Genomic DNA, 18,841 nt, shown 5'->3' on the forward strand with positions numbered 1-18,841 from the left:
AGAAGCTGACTATGGATGTACTGTCCTAGTGCACTCCATTCAGCTTCCTCTTTTGCGATTTTTTTGGGTTATGCCCTTTATTCCCTTCAACCACCTACAACTCCAGTGGAGCGATCACTTGTGGGTCCTTCCACCGCTGTTGTATCATTCAAGAATGTAACCCAATCGACAATAAATAGGTGAATATAATGATAAGCAACTTTGGCAAAAGCGAAGTCCAAACCTAACCCATAACTAGGTTGAGCAAAGGAGAGAGCTAGGGAAAGAATATATAGCGTTAAAGCATACTTACGTGTATCCCGTCTCCCCAAGGGTGGGGAGGGTGGGAAAATACTCGTCTCCTGTCATTACTAAAATTAAGATTATAGGTACACATGACAGGAGGCTTCCTATTTTGCAATTTTTTTATTTTATTTGTATTTTATAAGGTACAGACATACAGCAAACGTTTTACAAAGCATACAGTATAATTTTACAGTGTTTCGGTTTCACACATGTATTTCAACATTGTCACTAGGGTGGTTATGCAACATATAAGAAGATATCTAAACATAGCTTTCATGTTTCCTTGTATTTTGTGAGCCCCTTAATTAGATGTGGTGACCACCCATTATCCACTTGCTACTGTAGTGTCTTGTACCTACTTTCCATTATAGTGCAAAATGGTAAAAGAAAGGAAAAAAAATAAAAGGAAAAAAAGAAGATAAAAAATAACCCAAAAAGAAGGGGAAAGGTAGGTGATTGGGGTTAACTGGGGTGTTGGGGATGGCAGGAATATGGTTTTCTTTTATTATGCCTCACTTCGGTTTGTGGGGACATGCCTCACGCATTCTCTCTATTTTTTGCGAGCTTTATTTTTTGTTGCATGCCAGTTCCACCCTAAGGTTTTGCTTTGTTCTGTAATTATCCCATAAGGTCCACGCTTCTGCCCAGAATTTTTTCGGAGCTCTATATGCTCTGGTCTTACTCTCATAGAGTTTGGTTGTTTCAATTTGGTCTATGCATGCCGCTAACAGCGGCGGTTCTTTTTTCATCCATGATTTGGCTATGGCAGTTAGGACTGACAGGATGATTTGGTATATTAGATATTTGTGGTGTTTAGCTAGGTTTGTAGGAAAGTGCTGGAGCAGGAACACCTCTGGGTTAAATGGTATCTCTATACCGTCTAAGTTGTGTATGAGTTGTCTCACATTTTCCCATAGCATTGCTATTTTGGGGCATTCCCACCATATGTGTATTACATCACCCTTTGCAAAACCACAGCGCCAACATTCTTCTGACTGTGTGGGGTCTATGTGCTTATATTTTGCAATTTTTAACGCTTATGAAGGAGAGACGTGGCCGCCCCCGGGCTCGGGCGGAAGTAGAAGGTCCGAAAAGTCGACTCTCGTGACCAGTCCGCGGAACGTAGGATATCCGCCAGTGACGCCCCCGCCGAGAAAGCCGAAGAAGCCATCGCCCCACGAACCGAATGGGCCCCGAAGGCTTCGTCCACTCCCGCCAGTGATAGAATCCATATTATCCATCTGGCGAGGGTGGTAGCCGAGACGGGAATGTGAGGCTTAACATAGGACACTAATACTTGGCCGGAGGAAGAGACCCGAAGTGAGGATGTGGTCTCCACATACCGACGTAGGGTAGACACCACGCAAAGTTGAGGATCCGTAGGGAAGAAAGGGTAGAAGACCGACGTGGAGTCGGATTTCGTACGACGTGAAATACGGAAGGTAACGCCCTCCGGGGCGACCGAAAAAGCGTTGATGTCGAATGCCTGAACGTCCGATACCCGGCGGAACGAAACTAGACACAGTAGGAGCGTCAGTTTGGCAGAGAGCTGACGCAGGGAAAGCCTGTCGTTGTCTGGCCAGTCTCTCAAAAACTGTAGGATGACTTCGACGTCCCACAAGCGGGCGTATCTGGGTTTCGGAGGCCTCTGTAATCGTATGCCTCTGAGGAGTCGGCATACCAGCGGATCCTTCCTGACGGGGATCCCCGTAATTGGTACGTGGGCTGCCGAAATCGCGGAGCGTATGACGTTGAGGGACCGGTATGACCGACCCACGGAGAAGAGGTGAGAAAGAAAGTTCTGGATGGTCGTTACAGGTACAGTAAAGGGATCAAGGTTCCGTTCACTGCACCAAGAGGACCAGGAGTTCCAAGCTGATAGGTAACATTGTCTGGTTCCTGGGGCCCATGAATTTCATATGAGGTCTCTAGCCGCTTGCGATAGTTCGCTGGTTTGCCAGGCGGCCCTGAAAGAGTCCAGGCCACTAAGGCGAGGCGGTCTTCTAGGACGAGAGGATGGGAGTTCCCTTTCAGATCCGTGAGGAGCGTTGGGTAGGACGGCAGATGGAGGGGATCCCTGTATGATGAAGCCAGGAGGTCTGGGAACCAAGTTTGGCCCCGCCATAGGGGGTGATGAGGAGTAGAGATCCTAGTTGGGTCTTCAAATATTGAATCGTCCTCGCTATCATGGCGAATGGGGGAAAGGCGTATGCCCCCGTGGGTGGCCAGTGTTGGAGAAACGCGTAGACTGCCTTGCTCTCTGGGTCCGGTAGCCTGCTGAAGTATTCAGTTGTCTGTTTGTTGCTGCGTGACGCGAACAAGTCCAGATGGAGGGGACCTCTCCTGATCGAGAGGCGATGGAAGACCTGTGGATCCAGTCTCCAGTCGCTGCTGTCTCACCAGTGGCGTGAGAACCAGTCTGCCGTCAGGTTCGTATCTCCCGGGAGATATTCTGCTATCAGGGAGATTTTGCAGGCTAGGCAAAATTCGAAGATCGGGGGGCGGGGCCTGACTGCTATGGAGGGAAGACGTGCCGAGCTAGAGATCCTCACCAGGAGAATCCCACAAGTACCCGCCGCACCAGGGATAACCCTGTACCGACTGCACGACCCAGCTATCCGACCCCAACGGCACCCGTTTGAGAGCGGCACCAAAACGAGGCAGAAAGCATGGAGAAGCCTGCAGCAAGAGAAGCGGATCCCGGGAGATGCTGCGTCTGCGGTCGGGAAGGTCATACACTCTGATGAGACAAAGCAGAGTAGCAGCTATCCCTCATTGCAGCCTGGCAGATCGAGGTGCACGGGAACCACCGAGACCCCGTCTACAGGCGTCGGATGAACGCGTCCCAGCGCAAAACAACCATCCCCTGCAGCATTGACTCTAATATCATAATATTACATCGTTACTGCAGGGTGAGGTCAGCTGTAACCTTGATGCAGCTACTGCTATTAGGTGCCTCAAAGCCTATTGTGTCCGGGACTTTACCTCTGTCATAGTGCCGGTCTACTAAGCGAAATTCCGGCTAAGTACTCACTCCCTCCTTCTTTTATTTTTCATGCCTGCTGCCCACTTGCCTTGTCCCCGATGCTTTACCTCTGATAGGCTGTATTAACCCTTGTTTCCCCTCTTGCTTTTTGCTATGACACCAGCAGCCCTGATGGCCGCCATACTAATTTTCGGCCCTAGATTAATAATGCCTTTTCCTTCCACTCTAAAAGGGGCCTCCTAGGGGGTTAATGTTGACAGGCCAGCAATATATTCTCTGTTTAACTGTTGTAAAAATTTGCAGTAGCATCAGAATGCATGCTCACCCAAGCCGTGTTAGCGATGTAAACCAGATTACCAAGCCTCTCAGATATGTATGGTGACTCACTACACCCATCAGGCATACCCACTTTTCACCTGTTGCCTATTAACCTTAAAATGACAAGCATGCCTGCCTGACAAATTTCATGATTTTTCTTCCTCATAAACGGTCGTTACTTCCGCTATAATTTCGTTTAAAGTTCATTGTTAATTATCGTTCATTGTTAATTATTATTGGTCTTTGACTTTTTATTTTATTTACTACAGCACAGCATATATATATATATATATATATATATATATATATATATATATATAAGTGTAGCGTAACCTGTATATTCATCACACAAAGCCCAGATATTGTTATATTGCAAAACAGAGTATCACACTTCAGCTTCTCTAGCAAGGGTTTTTTAGCTATGTTAAACGTGGTTAACCCCACCCCATGCTAATGTTTTTACTGTCTAACCCGTAATGTCAATGCTTTAGCACTGTTTTAAAATTATTGTCTCGCGGTGGATCCAGCCCAAGAGCAGCCTGCTCAGACCCACTAAGCGATAGGCAAATGTATAAGATGCCGTAGGGTATTAGGCTACTCAAGCAAGCGTGTTAGACTCCTGTCTCCTACTTATTATAACTCTTGAAGCTACTATGCACGTCATGTCAATTTACTTCTTGCGAATCTCATCTCTTGCTATAGTTATACATATTTACTAATCTTCTGACTTACTCAGCGATATTCTAACTATTAAAAAAATGTGCCGTTGTACTCTTATGTCACAGATTGTCAGCTTTGAAAGGTCTGTAACTGTTATTGTGGCATTACAGATATGTTTGTACCTCCCTTTGCACAATAAAAATAAAGAATGTAAAAAAACAAAAAATTCGGAGATCTCCTTCGTGATCTCTGAGAGGAGTCGGGACCGTGCGCCTCCCAAGCGGTTGATGTAACGGACCGCTGAGATGTTGTCCATTCGGAGAAGAATGCAGCAGTTTGTCCTGTCCCTTGCTAGGCTGCGGATTGCAAACGATCCCGCCAGGAGTTCCAGGCAGTTTATGTGAAGGTCGACTTCTTGAGAAGTCCAGGCCCCCCTGCCCCAGAGGCTGGTGTCCGATTCCAGGACTATGTCGGGTGTGCTCCCGAAGATAGCCCGGCCGTTCCAGGCTTCCATGCTGTCCAGCCACCATCCGAGTTCTTCCTTGACCTCTGCCGTCACTGGAATGGATTGGTCGTAGGAAGGGTTCTGGCGGAGAAAGGAGTCCTTCAGGCGTTGCATTGCTCTGTAGTGGAGCAGTCCCGGGAATATTGCCTGGATGGAGGCGGACAGCAGGCCCACGACTCGCGCCAGAATGCGGAGTGGAATGGTACGGCAGCGAATGACCCTGTGTAGTTCCTTTCTGATGGTTGTGATCTTTGATGTCGGTAGCCGTAGTCTGCTGGACTTGGAATCGATCTCGAAGCCCAGGAATTGTACTGTCTGGGCCGGAGCGATCACCGACTTCTGGTAGTTTATCACGAAGCCTAGAGACGTCAGGAATTGAGTGGTATATATTGTGTGTGTTGATCTAGTCTGGACCTGTCGGAGCAAAACAGTAGCAGGTCGTCCAGGTAGATAATGCACCGAATCCCGTAGATGTGTGACAACTGGCTTCAGCAGTTTGGTGAAGCACCACGAGGCTGAGCTGAGGCCGAAAGGGAGGCATGTGAATTGCCAGGGTCGGCCTTGCCATTGGAACCTGAGGAATTGAAGGCAGGACGGGTGGACGGGTACTGATAAGTACGCGTCCTTGAGGTCCAATCTTGTGAACCAGTCCTTGTCTTGGAGGAGGTCTCTCAGGAGGTGGATGCCCTCCATTTTGAAATGCCTGTACCTTACGTAGGCGTTGAGCCGTCTCAGGTTTATGACGGGTCGGAATTCCCCGGATTTCTTTTTTACTAGAAATATATTGCTGAAGAAACCCCGTTAGTTGTGGGCGGGTTTGATCGCTCCTTTCGACCGGAGCTCTCGTAGTTCATTGTCTATGAGATGTCGGTCCTCTGCGGAGCACTGTATGGGGTGCGGAGGGACCGTTTGGTTTGGGGTGTCTATGAAATCGATGATGTAGCCCCGAACTGTCTGTAGGATCCATGCGTCTGTGGAGATGGTCGTCCAGTTCTGAAAAGACAGAGCGATGCGACCTGCAGTACATTGGGAAAGTTGTACATGAGGAGTAATATGGCTTACCTGTGGGAAAACGGGCTCTGCCACGGCCGCGTGGTCCTCTGTCGCGGTCGGACCCTCTAGTATAGGAGAAGGGTTGTCTGAAGCCCCTGTAGCGGCCAGCCCGTCCAAAAACACCCCGACTGGGGTAACCCCTAAAGACCCGTTTCATGGAAGATTGAGCCTTGTTAAGGGATGTGAAGATTTTGACATGCTTGTTAAGTTATTTGAGGAAAGTTTCCCCGAACAGTTTGCCCTGTGCCAGTGGTCCCAACTCCTTGGTGCCCAATTCCACCAGCTTCCCGTCTGTGCGGAGCAACGCTGCTTTACGCCTCTCAGAGGAGAGGCCCACATTGGTGTTACCAACAAAACAGAAGCACCTTTGTGCCCATTCTCTTATATCATGTGCCCACTCTTTTACCATGCTGGCATCGAATTCGTCAGCCCTTGTGAAAGCGTCATCCGCCAAAAACATGATGCGGGACAATGGGCCGATGGAGTCCAAAAGTTTGTCCTGCACTCCGTGGAATCATTTTTCCACTCCTCTCCGGGGGTCCCGGCCACCCTGGGACATGAAGGTGGTCATGACCTGGTCGAATTCCGGAGTCTGAGCCACATGGTTGGGAAGCGAAGGACGAGGGCATTCTGAGCGTAGGCGATTCCGCACTGTTTTGTCCAGGGGCTTGCGGAGCCACCGATGCATGAACTTGGAAAGGTGGTTGGGGGGAGTCCAGTCCTCAGAACGAGGATGCCGGATGTTGCGAGGGTCAAAGAGATGTTGTCCTGTGGGGTCCAGGATGGCTTCCCCTTCTGCTTGGACGGGGGCGAGATCGTCCGGCAGTTGAACGTCATCCAAGAACGTGCCTTGTAGGAAGCCCGAACGGGAGCCAGCGTCAGAAGCCCAGTCATTGTCTTGCGAATCAGAATCCGCGGCTTGCCACTCGTCTACCACGGCCATGGAGCGCGTGTTCTCTTCCTCCTCATCCGAGGAGTATTGGGCAGGCGTGGGTGGGGCTGGTCTGTGGCGCTTGGTTGGCACCTTGCCTTTGCCTGGGTTATCGTTGCCTTTTTCGCCTTTCCAGTGGCGTTTGCTAGGCCGTGAGTCAGTCTGAGCATGTGATTCTGATGCCTCAGAATCGTAGTCATGGTGCTGGGCTTTTGTGGCTACTTTAGCTTGATCGGCTGAAGCCGTCATAACCCTGGATAGTGCTTTCTCCATAGAGGCGGAGATGGCTTCTGCAATCATAGTTTGGAAGTCAGCCGGGTTCTGGGATGCTTCCATAATGTATAGGAGTGGGACTAATATCAATTAGGAAAAAAACACTTGGCACAGGGATATGTAGGGCTAGGGGTCAGTCTGCACACCGTGAGTGAAGATACTTTGCAGTACCTAGTAAACCCCAGCAGGGTAAGTTATGTGTGTAAGCACGAGGCAACAACACCCCAGCAGGGTGAGTACGTGAAATGCAAATAATGTGGTAGTAGGAATACCAGTTGTCCCCAGCAGGGTATATTGGGTTTTGCACTGGGCCTCACCCAGCTATATATACATAAATAGATGGCACGGAATCCACCTGACAGAGATAGTAGTGGGCTGCACCCACTGTATATATGTAGGTGGCACAAAATCCACCTGATAGCAGCGATGATACAGGGCTTCACCCAGTAAATGGCTGTGAGTGGCACAAAATCCACTGATACAGCTTCAGAATTTAAGTTTATTCTGTAGTAGGATAAATAAGTATAGGGGCCTCCCCCCAATGTACAGGGTTAAAAAAAACCTACTGTGCAGGTGGCAGAGAGGTGACTGACCTGTGAGAGACCCCTGCCTTTTTGCGTCCAATTACAGAGTGTCGGGAGCCGGAATGAGGGAGATCGCGGGTCTCCCAAGATGGCGGCCATGGATCTCGCGAGACGCGAGATCCAAGATGGGCGCCGGAGCGACGAGAAATTAATAGCTTTCTTGTCGTGCCGGCAAACGTGCGCACAGGTGTGAAGCCGCAAGGGAGAACGGGCGGTGGGAGGGAGATGGCAGGGTAGCGTTAGCCTCAGTATGGAGACAGCGGTCCGACGGCAGAAAAAAACGGCGGACCGAGAATGTGAGGACAAAACCCCAGAGAGGGGAGAGAGAGGGGCAGGAAATCCCCTGCAGAAAACACAAGGGGTAAAAAACCCAGACACAAAAGTAGGAGAATAAAGGATAAACAAAGTAAGATAAAAAATAAACAGTAATAAGCAATAATCTTAGGTAATGGAAAAACCAAAGTGAACATATAGGAAAAAAACACCATAAATAATAGTTCAAAGGGAAGAGCCAAAACTCTGACCTGTCTGCTGATGGAGCAGTAAAGAAAGAGGGGGAGGAGCCTCATCACTGTGAACACCACACCTCCTATTGCATTTTTATTGGTTAATGTTTTCACTTTTCTTTACTGCTATGTGGAGTTAGTAAAGAGAATTTAATGCAAAATAGGAAGCCTCCTGTCATGTGGTAAAATTAAGAGGTTTTGATGCACCAACAGTAGATTTTGCTGCTATGGAAATTATGAAATCTTTGCAATTGTTAAAAAAGAAAAACACAGTAACAACTAAAATGTTGCATAGACACACTTTTATCTAGGGATACTTCAGCAGGACTGGCCCCTATTAAATGTGTCTAGTGAAGAAGGTAGAAGGGGATATAAGGTTATTAATTGAAATGGTAATTTTGGAGGGAGGTCTATGAGTAGATCACAAAATTACCAGGGTACTAAAAACTATTCAGCCAAACCCTAAGATAGATATAATGTTAATAGAGTAATCCTATGGTATGCTATAATTGCAACTAAGAAGGTCATGTTCGGAGATATTGTCCTAAATATGAAGAAAAACCTTACCCAGTGAAAGGGAAAGAAAATAAAATTTTCCCAGACCATAGGAATCTACAGAGAGTGGCAGCTGTAGAAACCAAGCATATACCTTCAATTTCCCCCTCCCCCCCCCCCCCAAAATCAATGTGAAGACTGTATACGGATGTTAAATGCCATTGAAAGAAAGGTGGAAGCAGTCACAAGTCCACAAGTCAAATCTGCCTAAAACCACCAATAAATAGGGATGTGTAACCCCTAGTTATTATCAGATCTATCGTGCTGATATAACTCTAAGTGAAGATGAACGACCATATATTTAAGACTAGAGGGAAATATAACAGAGTTTTTATTAGACACAGGAGCAGCAGTTTCTCTAATAACACACGCTTGCCTTTAAAAATTGAAGCATATCAACAATATCCCTTCTAAGTTTTAATGGAACACGTGCACATGCAACTCTATCCACTGATAATGACGTTGAGTTTGAAGGAGGAAAAATCTATTCAGATTTATGGGTGCACCCTTCCTACTGTACTATTATAGGAATGGATGTTATCAATGGAAAAAAGCTGTATGTGGATTTATTGAATTTGGTTTCATGGCAAGCTCTAGGTGAGAGCAAAACAGGTTAAGTGGTTAAACCTAATGATTTAAGATGGTATAGTCATACCATGGCTGTAAAACAGAGTGAAGTGTCCCCTTCTATACAACAAGATGATGAGGTTGTAAAATATCTTAAAGTAAAATACCCCACCGTATGGTCTAAGTCTAAGCACAATTGTGGGAGAGTAAATTTGAAAGTTGTAATTGTAGTTCTAGACCCCCCTGCTGTTAAACAATATTAAATCCCAAAATAATCAGAAGAAGGTGTGAGCCAGGTGATAGAGGCATTGGTATCTCAAGGAGTGTTGAGAGTGGGTAATTCCAAATGTAATTCCGCCATTTGGCCAATAATAAAGCATGATGGCACTTATAGTTTAATTGTGGACATGCATGTTCTGAATAAGTATACCCAACCAGCAGTTCATATAGTGGCTTCTCACCTGCTGTCATGGCACAAGAAGATGGAAATGCTAAGTACATTTCTGTCCTGGATATAGCCAATGGGTTCTTTCCTATACCAGTACATCCAGATAACCAGTATTGCTTTGCTTTTAACTTTAGAAATCATCAATATCTGCTCCAGGTGTTGCCACAGGGCTTCCACTCCTCGCCAGCTTACTTTCATAAAGCATTGACTCAAGTATTGGAACCCTTGGGGTATGGGAACAAGATTTTGCAATATGTTGATGATCTGTTAGTTGAAACCATAACAAGGGAAGAGCATGAGCAGATACTGTGTGATATTTGTCAAGCACTGGCAGATAATGGGTTAAAACTGAACACATTCAAAGTGCTGTGTGACGAAAGTAACCTCGTCACTGGTTCTTGGAGGTGCCTGCTGGCCAGCCTCTTACCCTGTGACTATGGCCCCTGCAATAGACCTGGCTAAAATACTTTAAAAGGCTCTGTTCATGTGAAGTATGTACTTTTGTACTCCAGACAGAGACCGACCGTTAGCACTAATTCTCTGGAACTGTTTTGGGCATGGGACCATGTTCAAGGTCAGTCAAAAATAAGACTTCCAGGAAATTCCTGAACCCCATGAACTGATCTGGGTGATTTTTGGATATGTTGGTCAACCAGATCAGGGCTATTAGGGTGTGTAACTGTAATTTGTGGTGGTTTTATGTATTTTTAGGGTACTTTTGAGGTGTTTTAAAAAAGTATGTTTTTTTTCTGTGCTTGGAAATAATTGGATTAGAATTAGTACAGTTACTGATCCAATGATCTCCCAAGCAGGGAGGAGGGATTGCATGTTTGTATTGGGAGTGTCACACTTTGTAACCTTGTTATTATTGGTTGTTATGTTTGTGTCCCTGTCCCCAACAAGGTCCATGTGGGCGTACACCTTGCTTGGGGACTTGCATAAAAGGCCAGCTGTGGCTTCCATTAAATTGAATGCTTTACCCCTTCATGAAGTCTTGGCTCATGTTAGGGGGGATTGGAGAACTACATACACTCTGGGGATTGCTATATCACAATACTCCCCTGAGTATAATCACTAGCTCTTCTAAGAGCTGTTCCTGCTACGCTCTCTGGACTAGGAGAGATCTACCCACTGGAAGCTGGATCCTGGTCTTGGGTCCAGGGTGGGTGGAAGGCGGCAAGACCCCAACCAAGCTGCGGCGGTTCGGGGGGGTGTACTAGGGAGCAGCGATTGACGGAGGTACCCAGTCAGGGTGCCAGGCGATCCATCACATGCTGATCTTAAAAGAAAGAATGGCTTTCCTAGGAGTTAATATAGATCCAGAAGGTAAAACACCACGTACAGCAAGGATTAAAGCGTTACAGCAATTGCCAAGGCCAATGACAGTGTCTGATCTAAGGAAATATTTAGGCTTGGTACATTTTAGCAGATAATTCATATGTGATATGGTTGGGATAGCAAAACCCATATGCAATATGCTAAAATACAAAAGATAAGCTCATGTGGACAGAGGAAGTTGAAAAGAGTTTAAATGATGCTCTCACACAAGCACCTGTGCTAACTGCTCCCATTGAAACAGTACTATATATTGTTCAATGTCATGCAGGTGTCACTGCATTATTAGCAGTTTTAATGCAAAGGTAACATGCCTCTTTACGAATACTGGGATATTTTTCTAAAATGATGTCTCCAGGGAAAGAGTAATGTTTTCCAGTGTAAAACAGCTCATGGCTGTAAGTTGGACTTTAGAAGCAACACTACACATTGTAGGATTTGGACAGATAATTATAAACCCCACACACCTTTAAAACTGTTAAAAATTGTTATGATTTAGGAGTACATAGCCAGAGGGTAGCTCATTGGATATTGAAGTTACAAGATAAACTACTGTGGGTAGAAACCAGTAAAATATATTTTATTCCTGATTTGATGGAACCGGATGTTATGTTTGTGGCAAACCTAGCCACCTAAGACTATCTTTTCTTTATATCTAAGGGTTGCCCTGGAGACACTGGTTTATATATAGGTTTGATGTGTTCGCTTAAAATGTGAAAGAGGGAATTCGTCTGCTAGTGGCATGAAAGCCGCTAGCATTCATATGGTAGTTTCACGAACAGTGATTTTCAACACTGTTCGTGAAACAAAGAAAGTACCGAATGGGAGCCCACACACAGGGGGTTGTGTGGCTCCCATTAACCGATTGCAACACTGTATCTATCAGCTGTTAATTGATGCACAGGGTGGCCGTCGTTCGGCTACCGAACACGAGGCGGTGGCCATCTTGGATTCCCTTTTTGCCCAGCGGTGTTTGGTCGTCGAGTGCCTGGAACTAAAATCTGCTACTCGACGGCACGGACACCGTTAGACTTCTAGGCCATTCGGGAGCACCGGTCTTTCGGTACTTTTCCCCCCACTTATGTATTCGTGACTTTTATGAGGAATGTATATTAAAGTGTATTTTTTGCGGCGTTCGACTAGTTATGCTGGGATCTGAGCAGTGCTTTCCCGAAATATGCGCTCAGACCCCAGCTATCTGCCAAATGGTCATTCGGTACAATGGCACGCATAAAATATAGGTCATGGATTTTTAAGTAAAAAAACAGTTCTAATGACAGGTAGAACCATGTAATCACTTTCCTTAATGAACCCTTTGTTCTGTAACTGTAATCAGATTTGAAGTTTGCTACTTGCTACCTTATGGTAAACTATGTGTTAAAGAAGCAACACAGGGGAACTATGCAGATACATTTAAACCAGGAAATAAGGTGATGGAAAAAACATTTAAAACACCAGGTCTCTAGAGGGGGAGGAGCTTACCACAGAACGAGAGCAGACTGCTTGCAGTTCCCTAGCAATCTTGAACTTTGGGATACTTATCCCTAAAATTACCGACCATCCTGGGGAGAGACACACTCCTAACACCCCAAGGTGACTTCCAGCTCGGACGGATGCCGTTTGTACACACTCCGAAGCCGAGAAAAGGGAAGAGCAGGCCTAAGGCCTACTACCATTCTCTACTCTGGCTGACATTGAGGCCCTCTCAGGCGAATCCCCAGTGGCAGACCACCACTGGACAACAGACCCCACCAAACCCGAGCTACGGGGTGACACTCCCGACATGGGGCACATCGGAATTCTGCTGCAGTGCCCGCCACAGCCCAAGATGGCGCACGCAGAGGACCCAAAGGCCTCCGCTTTGCCCAGCCTCGAGGTGACGGCGGACCTGCTCGTCCAGCATGCAGATCCTGACACGGCACTCAAAATGCCAGCACTACCAGTTTGGCAAGAACTCGCCCCTAAACAAGACATCCAGACGTTACTGCTGGACATCAAACAAATGCTGGCAGCTGACATCGTGGTGGTGAAGGAAGATGTCAAGGCGGTAACGGACAGAGTCCGCGCCTCTGAGGAAGACATCTTGGAACTGCGCGGCGGTCTGACTCACTTGCAGCACTCTCTAAAAACTGTTGAATCCTCCCAACACAGTCTGAATGCACGTATGTCGGCAATGGAGGACCGGAGCAGGTGACACCATATCAAGGTACGGGGTATACCTGACGAGGTACCCCCTGAGGAGCTGCCACACTACCTGCGACACTTGATAGCCACTATTCTGCCTCAACACTTAGCCAAGAAGTTGACCATAGACGGGTCATACAGACTGCCACATTCCCTGAATGCACCATAATGTCACCAGCGATGTCATCATCCAGTGTTCCTCACTTCAAGACAAGGGACTAATTATGTCCACGACAAAACACCTTACCTGTTTGAAAATGTACAACTCAAGTTTTTTCAAGACCTTTCGAGGTCCACGCTGCAGTGGTGTAGATCTATTTGATCAATCACTGATCGTTTGCGGGACTCTGGCATAACCTACCGATGGGGACCCTCAAGGACTCTGACCGTAACCCACCTCGGAGCTATCCACAAGCTCACGTCACCTACGGGTGCGAGGAAATTCCTGCAGGATCTGGGACTACCCACTGTGGAGGGCGACAGGACACCTCTGGTTACCAGGGCATGGGACCCCAACAACCTGATCCCCTTTGTCCCGAGAGACACCCGGCCAAACCAATCGGGGACCTGACTAGACCAACTCACAGCACCAAGTAGAACCAGACCCACTGATGTTACTAATTGTTAAAAAGTTTGAAAGATTTCCATGTCGGAACACTGCTTCATTAACCGGTTTTATGCTTTCGCCATCTCTCCTTAACACCTAAGTGCCTAAACTAGCTGAACCTGTAAGCTCTACTGAGCGCTCATCCAGCACATGCTACTCGAAGCCATAAGCACGATATGATACATAATCCCCCACCCCTGCAGCCCCCTTGGTTAGGGGCACCCCAGCACGGCATACTACCTGTCGTCACTAGCTAGTTAAGCTACCTTGATGGCACATATTGTATGCCGACCGCATGTTTATTTGTCTCTACCTATATTTTACCTTAATATCTGATACAATTTGAGGCATGTTAAGCTTGTTTTATTCTGAAACTCGTAACATTGTGAAGCTCCATAGAATGTCATGAAAGTGTCTTTGCAGCAAGCATTGTGATCTTATACAGCCAGCAGCATCTGTATACATGTAGTCAGCGTGCTTAACTATATGTCACTTAGCCTAGCATGTTTGCATAGCAATGCAGCTCACATGAGTTCACTCTTTATTTAAAAAAAATAATTATGCATGTCATATTTTCCCTCTTTGTCACTCCTCTGACCACTTCTCCTCGGCATGTATGCTTGCTAGCTTAACACAACAAAAAGAGAACTTTAACTGTTGAAACCTTGCTTCTACTAAAACAAAAATGTGCCTGACTAGCAAATGTCACAACCTGTATTGTGAACTGAACTTTTATATACCTTAATACTGCTGTGGCATACCAAAGCTGTTTGTTAATTTTGTGCACAAAAAAAAAAAACACTAGTTCTCTGGAAAGCAAGTTTTATGTTTTTTTACAGATACCTAGTTATTGGTCCCCCCCTCATTATATTTAGGGTGAGGGGGGTAGGTAGAGATTAATTAGGTGACCCCCTAGTCATCTGGGGGGTATATTTTTTATTTAGGACCCCTACCCACCGCTCAGGGGTGGGGGCCAAGGAGGAGGACAATAGGTCCCCCCCTTATTGGTCTTTAGGGCCCCCATCCGCCACTCAGGGGTGGGGGCCAGGGGGAGGACAATAGATCCCCCTTATTCTAACTTAGGTCCCCCACCCACCACTCAGGGGTGGGGGCTGGGGGGAGGACAATAGATCCCCCCCTTATTCTAATTTAGGGACCCCACCACTCAGGGGTGGGGACCGGGGGGGGGGGGTACAATAGGTCCCCCCCCCCTTATTGGTATTTAGGGCCCCCACCCACCACTCAGGGGTGGGAGCTGGGGGGAGGACAATAGGTCCCCCTATTCTAATTTAGGGTCCCCACACAGGGCCGGACTGGGGACACAAAGCAGCCCTGGAAAAAAATCTATGGTAGCCTCATAAGTCATTGTGCTATGTAGTGTGTGTTATATAACACACACTACATAGCATATATACACACACACACACACACATATCTATATATACACACTGGTGTGTGTGTATATATATATATATATATATATATATATATATATATATATATATATATATATTATTGGAATATTTATTTTTCAATTCAAAATATTAGTCCTTTTAGGGTAATTAAATTATACAGTAAAGAATACTCACTTGCAGACACAGACAATCTTACTGATGCACACAAATAGGCTCATTGACAAACAATCTCAATGACACACACAAACAAGGTTACTGGTACACACACAAGCTTACTACACACAAGCTCACTGCACACACATGCTCACCACAGACAGGAGCAGACACACCCATGCTCCCTACAGACAAGCTCACTAACACACACACGATCCCTACAGACAAGCTCACTGACACACATACAAGCTTACTCACTAGCAGGCACACACACAAACTCACTAGCAGGTGCACACACACAGAAGCTCACTCACTAGCAGATGCACACACACACACAGAAGCTCACTCATTCACTAGCAGATGCACACACACAAAGACATCCACACACACAGAGGCAGACATCCACACACACAGAGGCAGGCACCCCCCCACACACACACAGAGGCAGACATCCACACACACAGAGGCAGACATCCACACACACAGAGACAGGCAGACAGCCACACACACACACACCCACACACAGGCAGTCATACATACATACACACAGAGGCAGACAGTCACACACACACACACACACACACACACACACACACAGAGGCAGACAGTCACACACACACACACACACACACAGCCAGACAGTCATACATACACACAGAGGCAGACAGTCACACACAGACAGTGTCACACACACAGGCAGATAGACAATCATACATATACACAGAGGCAGACAGTCACACACACACACAAAGGTAGACAGTCACACACACACAGTCACACACTCACAGGCAGTCACACAGAGACACACTGACCTGCTTCTTACCTTCACATCCCTTGGAGCTCCTGGAGGCTTGTTGTTGGGGAAGCAGGGTCTCCTTCCTGCTTCCCATGCTGCATTAACCAGGCCCCCCGCCGCAGCTAAGCCCCGCCCTGCCACATGCTAAGCCCCGCCCCCGCCGCACGCTAGCTCCGCCCCACCGCAATTTTTTTTACATTTTTTTATGATCCCGGCCGCCTTGCTCCCCCTGCTCCCATGGGGCCCTGTGCGGCCGCACAGCTTGCACATGGCCCGCTGGGATCACAGGAGCCTGTTCAGTTCTGAATGGGGCTGTCAGCCCAGCCCCAGGTGCCGCGGCCCACCGGGAAGTTTCCCGGTATCCCGGTGGGCCAATCCGGCCCTGCCCCCACCCACCACTCAGAGGTGGGGGCCAGGAGGTAGGACAATAGGTGTCCCCCCCTTAATGGTATTTAGGGCCCCCTCCCACCGCTCAGGGGTGGGGGCCAGGGGGGAGGACAATAGGTCACCCCCTTATTCTAACTACTGTCTTCTTGGCAGCTACCGGTACCCCTAATGTGGAAAATAGTGCTACTGTCTTTGTAATGCTCTGTAGTGTGGTATTGGGGTGATCAGAAAGTCGTCCAGGTAATGTACTACAACTAGACAACTGGTGCCGTTCAACAGGAGCCAACACAGTTTTTCGGCGAAAAGTTAACAGGTTGGCAAAATAATAAAGTCCTTTCCATCTTTTTCCATGCAGATGACACAGTGATCGATGTATAGAAGGCCGCTTGAAGGCATTGGAAATGTTGATTTTGCTGATCCCCAGCTGCTACTCCAGCCTTCAAGATGGCGTTGTCTAGTGTGGCATACTGCAATGAAAACTCCTCAGATGGTATCAGTGAGTTTAGGCTAGGTATGACAACAGAATGTATAGCAGACAAGTTGATTATCAATCTTTTTTGTATTATATTTCCCGCTTGCTATACCCAACACGTGAAAGGTGGATTTTGAAATGGCCTGAGCAAAAACCTCTCTCTATTTCTGTCCTCAACAGGTTGTATATGATTGTTGGTTCTCTTGTGGCTGGTTGTTGAACTCGAGTGTGCCTGTGGGTAGTGTGATTAAACCCCTCGGTGAAACCCGTGATTAGAAATTGTACTAACTCCTGTGAAGGGTGCGAGTTAAGGTAAAATGCCAATGTTTCGACCTGAATTTCGGTCAGTCATTTCCTTGGAAAGAGGCGGTTTGGGCACATGGTCTTAGCGTGGGCTCTGTAACAGATTGAGCAGACATGCAACAACCTGCAGGCGCTGAAACTGCAGCCTCCTGCGTTGAAATTGTTGCACACCTATGCCTTACCCAAAAACACTATAGGTCTACCAAGTTTATCTTTCAAGTCAATCTGTTCGACTCTGCTAGTGCTAGGGGCAGCATAGCTAGTGGTGGTAAAATTGTGCTCGTTGGGGCACAAATTGGTAGAATGACAGTTTGAAGAGCAAATTGCGCAAGCCGGTGGTACTAGCCCAGCATTGTGGCGACAGAACAATTCGGTGTCCATATGACTCCAATCTATTCTGATTTTGAATTGCACGAAGGTTGCCGCTGCCTTAGCCGAAAATGATTTTACCAGGAAAGGTTAAAGGATCTTAACATGTATAGCTTGGAGGAAAGATGAGACAGGGGGGATATGATAGAAACATTTAAATACATAAAGGGAATCAACACAGTAAAGGAGGAGACTATATTTAAAAGAAGAAAAACTACCACAACCAGAGGACATAGTCTTAAATTAGAGGGACAAAGGTTTAAAAATAATATCAGGAAGTATTACTTTACTGAGAGGGTAGTAGTGGATGCATGGAATAGCCTTCCAGCTGAAGTGGTAGAGGTTAACACCGTAAAGGAGTTTAAGCATGCGTGGGATAGGCATAAGGCTATCCTAACTATAAGATAATGCCAGGGACTAATGAAAGTATTTAGAAAACTGGGCAGACTAGATGGGCCGAATGGTTCTTATCTGCCGTCACATTCTATGTTTCTATGTTTCTATAATCATAGAAATTGGTACCCCCGTACTTGTTTCCCAGATCTACCAAATTGTGCATGTACAAGTCCAGTTCCTCTCTACATTGGGGAAAATTAAAGCATATTACATCCCTATACAATCCGAGTATTATTACGAAGTCTGGTATGGGCAGCTTTTTCCCCCCAACTTAGGATCTTTGGCTTTGAGTACTACTGATAAGTCACCATAATTGTATGTCTCATTTTCCACTATGTCCTGTGAAGCAATCTGTAAGGACATGCTGTTTACATCTTTCCCCTCCAGAATGTCTTTGTTGATGTTGGGTGGCAGAGGCGGCTCTCTAATTAGGCGGTTTAGGCGGCCGCCTAAGGCCTCGCGCTGGCTGGGGCCTCGCGGCCGCCTAAACAGCCTGTTGGCAGAGTGTGTCAGTGACCGAGGACCTGACACCAGGAGGGGGCCCGGCGGCTTGCCCGGTATGCCGCCGGGTGCGAGGCCCCTCCTGGCTGCCTGGCCACCATCGCAGACACTGGTCTGCAGCTCCGCAGTGTGCAGAGCTGCAGACCACGTGACTCGCGAGAATTGGCCAATCAGAGCGTTGCCGCGGGTTACCACGGCAACGCTCTGAAATCTCGCGAGCTTACACGGTCTGCAGCTCTGAGGAGCTGCAGA

The sequence above is a fragment of the Pelobates fuscus genome, chromosome 5, assembly GCF_036172605.1.
Source record: "Pelobates fuscus isolate aPelFus1 chromosome 5, aPelFus1.pri, whole genome shotgun sequence".
Lineage (NCBI taxonomy): Eukaryota > Metazoa > Chordata > Amphibia > Anura > Pelobatidae > Pelobates > Pelobates fuscus.